This window comes from Neomonachus schauinslandi, chromosome 3, assembly GCF_002201575.2.
Source record: "Neomonachus schauinslandi chromosome 3, ASM220157v2, whole genome shotgun sequence".
NCBI classification, from domain to species: Eukaryota; Metazoa; Chordata; class Mammalia; order Carnivora; family Phocidae; genus Neomonachus; species Neomonachus schauinslandi.
This window is the reverse complement of record NC_058405.1, coordinates 150,897,029-150,906,139: the sequence shown is the minus strand read 5'-3', so window position 1 is coordinate 150,906,139 and position 9,111 is coordinate 150,897,029.

Below are 9,111 nucleotides of genomic sequence, written 5' to 3'. Positions count from 1 at the left end.
ATCAGTTCTGATGTCAGGACTAGGGATGTAAAGGAGCTAACCAGGAATATAGCCCAGGTGCTCTCAATGAGCCATCACAGCCTATATCGAAAACTGCCTCCTGGATGTTCCTGGCACTGAGGATTTTGACAATCTCTAATATGGGGGTAAGAAGGGGAAATGAGGCTTTGGAAGGTGGGAGGTTGTAACTGAAGGCAGATTTTGTTAATGGGTTATCAAAAAGCACATTTCACAAGTTCAACACATTCCCCATGCCTGCTAGAACAAACAACATATAGGAGCTTCCTTTGATTTGCAGTCAATTGTAAACTGTCTCTATGTGATTTTACAACTGTTTAAGCTAATTCAGAGATTTAAAAATCCAGTCCCAGGAGCATCTTTGTGCATTTATGAAGCATCTGAGAAATTACTCATTCTGGAGCCAGAGGATACCCTACATTTTTCCAACTGTCAACTCACATTTGCTCTATTCCCTAAGATACACACACACACACACACACACACACACACACACACACTCCATGCTGATCCATGTCCTGTGTGTATTAATGGTCTTCTTTTAATCCAAGCATAATTATTGACTTTCCAAATCTCCAAATCTCCTAAGCCATGACAATTCTCTGTGCTTTATCTAAAGCCTACTCCTAAATTTGTTTTTAACCACTGAAAATAGTAAAATAGTAGTTACAAGTTTTGGAAATGTAACAACGAACCATGTTTTATTTAGCTGTTTTGAACTCTGTAGTATCAACAGATAAAGAAATAAAAACTGCATGGTAGCTCAGGCTAGGCTGACAACACGTTGCTTATGCAAACCTGAGTGGGGATTATAGTACCGATGGCCCAACCCTGCTCAAGACAAAAGGTGTGTCACACTGGTTTTCTGGAGAAGCACGGAAAGGTATCCTGCACACATATTTCAAGAGGAGTCTGCCAAAGCCCATCCTGTTTGAAAAGTCAGCCTGTGATATAACTGTCACTTTGTTGGGAGGTACACCATTTCCTACCCAACACAAACCGCTGCACCCCAAAGGCAAAAGGCAGACATATCTGTAAGACGCAAGCAAGTATAGACATCCACCTGCATTTTTATATAAATACATTAACTGGAAAATAAGCCCCATGAGGACCCGGATTTTATTTATTTATTTATTTATTTATTTATTTATTTATTTATTCATTTATTTATAGTCTGTCTTGTGGACTGATTTATCCCAAACACCTGGCACATATTTGTTGAATAAATGATATGAGTAAGAATGACTCTTCTAAGTTCAAGTCTGAAAAAATACAGTTCCTGGACCCTGTACTCTGCTCATAAATATTAAGAAGTAAATTGTCTCATGCTGGCAAATATCAGCATTTGGACTAATGTGGGGATAGGCATCAAATGAGGAGCCTTGGTAGAAGAAGATAATATCTGGATCCATGTAGATATTTTTAAAAATTGTTTTCATGTTTTAGTAACCAAGAAATCATTCTTCACGTCTTTCTATATTATACAAAAGGAGTTTACAAAGAAAAGACTGGCAGTCCTCATGATCAGGTGATCTCTTATTCTGTAAGAATTTAGCATCTTGGGGTCCCTGGGTGGCTCAGTCAGTTAAATTTCCGACTCTTGGTTTCAGCTCAGGTCATGATACCAGGGTCCTGGGATCGAGCCCCACATCAGGCTCCATGCTCAGCAGGGATGCTCAATGTCCTCTCTCTTCCTCTGCCTCTCCTCCCCCATCCCCACTCACTTGCTCCTTCTTTCTCTCAAATAAATTTTAAAAAATCTTAAAAAAAAATAATTTAACATCTTAATAACTCTTCTAACTCAAGGTATTACAAGGTGTTGAAACAAAGAATAGGGCAGTAAATTGAGCCCTGATGTCAGCTAGAATCTCTGCTGAAGAGAGTGTGGCCAAAAAAGAGAGTCTGACAGGAAACAAGGACCCAGGATACTGAGGACCAAGTGCAGACAGGGACGTGAGACGGACAATGAAGGATGAAGTTATGGCCACCGGACAGCAGTGAAACAGAGGGCCTGCAGGTGGGTGGTGGGCAAGGTGCAGAGCCCAGAGGAAGAGGCCACCAGCTCTCCATTGCCTACCTTGAAGGATGGAGAAGGGGAGTGGTTCCTTGGCAGATGTGCTTGGTTGTCACTACAGTTCTCCTAATTGTTCTCTGTTCCTACATACTCTTGGCTGTTGAACAAATAGCAGATCTGGTAGGTGGACCAGCTATCTTCATCAAGATCCTACCAGCACAAATTAGCATTGGTTTGCTAGTCACTAACATTAGCAACATTATTTCTAATAGATACATTAATAACGATAATCCTAAAAACCATAAGCTATCCATAACCTCCTTATAAATAAGTGACATTTTTTTCCTCTAGGAACTTCCAAAACCTGATTTGCTATTTGTACATAAATAAGAACTACAGGTTACATAACACTCATGCTTACTGCAGCCAGAACCATGCTAATCCACGTCCTATACACGTAGAGTCTACTAAATTCCTACAGAGTTTGTTTTGATGGTTTCACAAAAATTCTATAATTATGCCAATTTGAAAATGAGAGAAATGAGAAAAATATTTACCGTAGGATTTTGTTATTGTATTTTTTCCAGTCAGGCACAGAGGACAAAGATTTAGAGCCACGAGTCAAATGTTGCTTATCCTTTAAATGTAGTAGTTTTAATGACCAGCATCTTTAGAATTAATAACAATCATTCTTAGACTGCCCAGCCCTGAAGAGCAAGCCAGAATATGTGTGGAGGGGGGAAAAAATCAAGTGCATTGGAATCAACATCATCTGTATTTTAAGTGTTAAAAACAAGTAAAATAAAATAAAATAAAATAAAATAGTGTTAAAAGCAGCTCTGAGGCCCAGAGTTCTATCAGAGTCAGGATAACATGGAAAGATTCTCACATATGTGGGGTCATCAAGAGGAAGGGAGCAGAGCCAAGTCCTGTCATCCAGTACATGTTTCCAAGGGGCAGGTCACAGCCCTCGGGACTGACTTCTCAGATCTTTCCCAGGAAAATCTAATGTCCCTAACAAAATCTGCACATGTGGGAACTCGGGAGTCACTCCCAAATGAGATTACATAGAAACATCTTTGTTTCTAAGTCATTTTTTCATCCCACACAGCGATGGAAACGTAGCCTCCAATAAAAAAATAACAAAAATTTGGATTTAATGAATATAGCTTTCTACTTCCTAAAACTTTACCACATTAGATGTATATAAAACTGAAAATAAAGCTTCAATTCAACCAAAGTCATTATCTGCCGTTTAGACTTCTGTTCTGTAACAGCCATAGAGGAGATACTGGGGATGAAGATCATGATTGTGCCAATATCCTCTTCAGGGATATGAACGCTGGGGAAGGAGCCGCACAAAAGGCCATCTCTGTAGAGCCATGGGAAGAGCAGAGACTGGGAGTCAGGAGGAATTACTCGGGCCCTGGCTCCCAGCTAACGGGTTGTGTGATGTCAGGCAAGACATGTACTGGGTTTTGTCTATTTCCTCACCTGTGAAATGAGGGGCCCAGATGCTGATGACGATGGTGACAATAATAATCAAGTTGACAGGAATAATAGCCAACAAGGAAAGCTTATTAGCTACAATTTAATTTAATCTTCTCGACATCCCTATGATTTAAATATAATAATTATTATCTACATTTACATTGGAGGAATGCAAGGCTCAGAGAGAGGTTTAATAATTTGCTTAGCTGCATGGAAAGCAGAAGTGAATTTGCTACGAAATTAATGAACTGTAAGCTTCAGAGCCCCTTATTCGCACAGGCCCCTTCCAAGATTCTGTGTCTAATTTTGTATTTTGTCTTAAGGAGGGCTTCTAAAATTATATGTGTAAGTTTCAGGTTCCACAAAAATTGGATTTGCCCCTGATGTGGGCAAGAGGTAGAGTCGGAATTCAAAGGTAGGTGACCCAAATCTGAAACCTGAGATCTTACTCACTCTGCTGAGCTGGCTCCCTTTGTTTCCTGTAACTTCTTAGGCTGCCTGCTATGGACAGAATTCTGTCCCTCTTCCCCACCTCACCCCTGAAAACTCATATGTTGAAGCCTTAACCACCCGCCATGTGACAGTATTTGGCGATGGGGCCATTAGGGAGGTAATTGGATTAAATGAGGTCATAAGGGCGGGGCTCTCACTCGATTGGCTTGATGTCCTTAGAAGAAGATGAAGAGAGGGCATTCCTGGTCCTCTCTCCCCAAGTGCACACTCAGAGGAAGGGCCACATGAAGACACAGCAAGAAAGTGGCAGTCTGCAAATCAAGAAGAAAGCTCTCACCAGAAACAGAATTTGCTGGCACCTTGATCATGGGCTTCTAGCCTCCAGAACGATGAGAAAATAAATGCCTGTTGTTTAAACCCCCCAGTCTGGTATTTTCTTAGGGCGTCTGGAGCAGCCTAATACTCTCCTCTGCCTGCCTTGTCCTTGCGCCTTATGGCTCGTGGAACAGGACTGCCCACATTTCCATAATATGGCCATTTCACAACATAATATCTTGGAGAAACCCAGGGACAACATTTTTCTGGGCGTGATTTTAAATCATTTATCTTAGGAATGAAAATACTTTCTTTTTCTCTGATTTTGGGGATGCAGTGCAGTATTAAACATTGGACAACAGACAGCAAAAGTCCAAGTTCTAATCTCAGTTATTCCTAATTTGCTGATGATATGTGGGGCTTCGGGGCCCAAGCCATTCTAGCATCGTTAGGTTTGATGATTTCATCTACATAAGATTGCTGGGCAGGATAATTCATCAAGATTATACTATGGAAACTTTGCTAATATAATACAGTACAGTAAACGCCATTTGATTTCCCCTTACATTGTATAATAGTCCCAAGCCCCTCAGTGAGGAAAATGAATTAAATGGAAAATCAAATCACATGATTGTCTTGAATTCAATATAGGATTCTAAACATATAGCCAATAGTTTATTTTCCCTTCTCAATGTCTTACTTGTTTTGTTGGCACTTACTTATTCATTCATTCACAAGTACATGTTAAATACCTACTAAGTGGGGCGCCTGGGTGGCTCAGTCAGTTAAGTGTTTGACTTTTGGTTTGGGCTCAGGTCATGATCTCAGGGTTGTGCGATCCAGCCCCGTATTGGGCTCCACGCTGGGCATGGAACCTGCTTAAGATTCTCGCTCTCCCTCTCCCTCTGTCCCTCCCCACCCCCACACTTGCATGCACACTCATGTTCTCTCCCTCTCAAAAACAGAACAAAACTACTAAGTGTCAGATGCTCTCCTAAGCCTTGAAACTACAGCAGTGTGGTAGGCAGAATTATAAACTGGCTTCCAGGATTCCCATCCCTGGTGTACCTGCCCAGTATAATCCCCTCCCCTTGAGTGTGGGCAGCACATGGGAATATGATGAGATTTCACTCCTCTGATTAAGTCACATTATGTGGCAAAGGTGAAGAGATTTTGAAGATGTAATTAAGGTCCCTAGATCCATTGACTCCGAATTAACCCAAAGATTATCCTAGGTGGGCCTGACCTAATCAGGTGAGCTCATGAAAGAAGATCTAGAGTTCAGAGACTCTCCTGCTAACCTTGAAGAAATAAAATTGCCATGTTGTGGGAAAGTCTCATGGCTAGAACTCTGGAAGCTAAGAACATCTCACCAGATGACAGTCAGCAAAAAAAAGGGGGGGGGTACTTAAATCCCACAGTCCCAAGGAACTGAATTCTGCCAGCAACCTGAATAAGCTTGAAAGAGGACTCTGAGTCTCAGATGAGCTTGCAGCTTGGCCAAGCCTGGTGAAGCCCTGAGCAGAGGATCCAGCTGGTCCACACACAGACTCTGGACCCACAGAAACCGAGATAATTAATAAATGTGTGTTATTTCAAGCTGCTAAATTTAAATAGGAAAATAATACAGTGAATAACATAGACAAGGTCCCTGCTCTCATGGAGCTTTAGATCTAAGTGGGGAGATGGGCAATAGGCAGCTCACAAATAAACAGTATTATTTCAACTAGTGATAAGTGCAATGAAAACAAAAGGCAGTGGGGTGGTAGAGGAGAGAGGCTGAGGACGAGACTCACAGTAGGTAGAAACAGTCAGGGAAGTCTCCTCAAATGACGGGGAAAAAGCCAGCCATGTGAGAATGAGCTGGAAGGACATTCCATGCAGAGACAGCAGCCAGGGAGAAGGCCCTTAGTCCTGCTGGCCATATCATTACAGAATTAACTCCAAGAGCCACAGGGAGACACTAGCCCATTTATTCAACGGATGGTTAACTTAATATAAATGTATATCTGCCTTAAAAATATGCTTCGGGGGGTGCCTGGGTGGCCCAGTCAGTTGAGCACCTGCCCTCAGCTCAGGTCATGATCCCGGAGTCCTGGGATTGAGCCCCACATTGGGCTCCCTGCTCAGCGGGGAGTCGGCTTCTCCCTCTCCCCCCGCCTCCCCGCCGTGCTCTTTCTCTCTCTCTCAAATAAATAAAATCTTAAAAATACATATGCTTTGGTAGAATGGGTACTATCAGACATTAATCCATTTAAGTGTCATTATCAAAAGTTCTAATTATAGTAGCCTTTTAAATTTGGCTCTTCTTTAACCTTTGCCAGGCAGAAATTTGCGTTTTAAGACACAGTACTTAGCACATAATGGAAATTCAAAAAAGGACAGTTATTGGAGTGAATTCAACTTTATTTAAAGTTTCATGTTTGTTTGATTCTTTGGGGAGACAATGTTGTTCCCTTATAGTAGAAAGATAAAGAGCTATTAAATTGTTTTATCTGAGACTCTGATGATTAAGTCAAAATCTTAATTAATATAGACACTATATTAAATGAATAAATATAAAATGGGGACCCACTGGTAATTTTGGCTAGCTGGCTGGTATTTATCCATGTTCTATGTAATACGGATGGTGTGATGTCATCAAATCTGTGAAACATTGACTATCAAATTTTATTTAAGTAATTATTATTATTATCATCATCATCATCATCATCACGACTTTCTAATGAGGAAATTGAGGCCTAGAAAGATTAGGTACTTTTGTCAGTATTCTACAGCTGGTAAGTGAGAGGCTGGGACTTGAATCCAGATGACCAGCTCTAAAACCCAGCTGGTACATCACTAGCTGTACCATCACTGCAACAATGACTAAAATGCATTAAGTGCTTACCACACGCCGGACCAAGCACATCCACATAGAAACTTAGTTAATCATCATAGCAACCCTACACAGTAGGTATACCTAGTGTTTCTCATTTAATAGCTGCATCTCAGAGGGTTAAGAAACTTGTCCAAGGTCACCTAACCTCTCTGGGGCTCAGTCCCCACAGCCTAAAATGGGACATCGATAGCACCTGCCTATGATGGGAAAGGGCAGGGGGTGGGTCGGATGCCAGCCAGTCAGGCCTCACAGCCCCACTCGGACCACCTTACCACACCCCTGCCCCAGCACCAGCTATGGGCCAAAACAAGCGAATAATGACAAGACAGAGCTGGCAGACGTACCTAGCCAAACTAATTATAGCTGGAAATTTTAACTTACTCTTCGTTGCTCATTTCTTTAATTAGCGTGAGTTGCCTTTTTTCCTTTACTCCGGACTCTCTTCTATCCCTTGGTCCGTGATTTAGGGCTGGAGTAAGGTACCCCTCCTGTCCTCCCCAAAGCTTGAATTTGAGTAGTAACAGAAATGTCATGCTGTGCAGTTGAAGTGAAAAGAAGCTGTTAAAATAGATGTGAATTGTTAGTCTGCAGCATAACCCACTGTAAGATGTATTTTGTGAATGTGGGGCTAATAAGACCAGGGGACTTTCTGTGTCGTGACAAAAAGACCAACGTGACCTCTCAATCCCAGAAAAATAGAGACTCTTTCTCAATCTCAGCAAGGTGGTAAGAGAATATCCTGAGGACAAGGATATAACTAACATGAAGAAAGTTCCTATTTAATCAATTGTATTGTAACCTTCTGTGGGCAACATATGTGCAACAGGAGGGATGTGATCTGAGTGGAATCTGGAAAAGGAGATCCAGAAAGGAAACACCTGTCAGTGTTGATTCAGCTTCATCCCGGACGAGAGGGCTCTGAGTCTAGAGCAGTGTTTTTCAAATTGTGGGCTGTAAAATTAAATTGTTGAATATCAACTGACATTTTTTTTAAAAGATTTTATTTATTTATTTGACAGAGAGAGACACAGCGAGAGAGGGAACACAAGCAGGGGGAGTGGGAGAGGGAGAAGCAGGCTCCGCGCAGAGCAGGGAGCCCGATGTGGGACTCGATCCCAGGACCCTGGGATCATGACCTGAGCCGAAGGCAGTCGCTCAACCAACTGAGCCACCCAGGCGCCCTCAACTGACATTTTAATCAAGATAGAATAGACCCGAGTGTATTGCATGAGGTAAAGTTAATTATTGTTTTGTGAAACTTTTATTTCTATTGTAAATATTTATATATCCATATTTATGTAGGTGTGAGTTGCATGTAATAATGTGTTTCTGTGCATCTTGATCAAAAGTTTAAAAAGCCACTGGTATATAGATCTTATTTCAGTTTTCTGAACCAATCAGTCTCAGATTTTGGGATTTCATGGACCATAAATCACCCTCCAAAAAAGGAAAAATAGGGAACCATCAGAGGGTTGCCAATATTTTCCTTTGCCTAATTGAAAAAATATATATACACATATATATAAAGATAGCATTATAATTCCCTAAAATCAACTTTTAAAATTTTTATTTTATTTTATTTTATTTTATTTTTTAGAGAGGGGTAAGGGAGAAGGGGCAGAGGGAGAGAGAGAACCTTAAGCAGGCTCCATGCGCAGTGCAGAGCCCGATCTGGGGCTCAATCTCACAACCCTGAGATCAAGACCTGAGCCAAAATCAAGAGTCAAATGCTTAACCTATTGAGAAACCTAGGCGCCCCTAAAATCAAAATTTTTGACATTAAAAACAACTAGGGCATAACCACAGAATAAAGTACATTCTTTTAAGTTAAATATATGTGGGTTTTGGTAGATCAATTACACTTCCTCTGTTTTCTCCATTTTACTACAGATTTGTGAAAACACCCTCCTGATCAGTCATTGGAGGGCAGACAGAAATA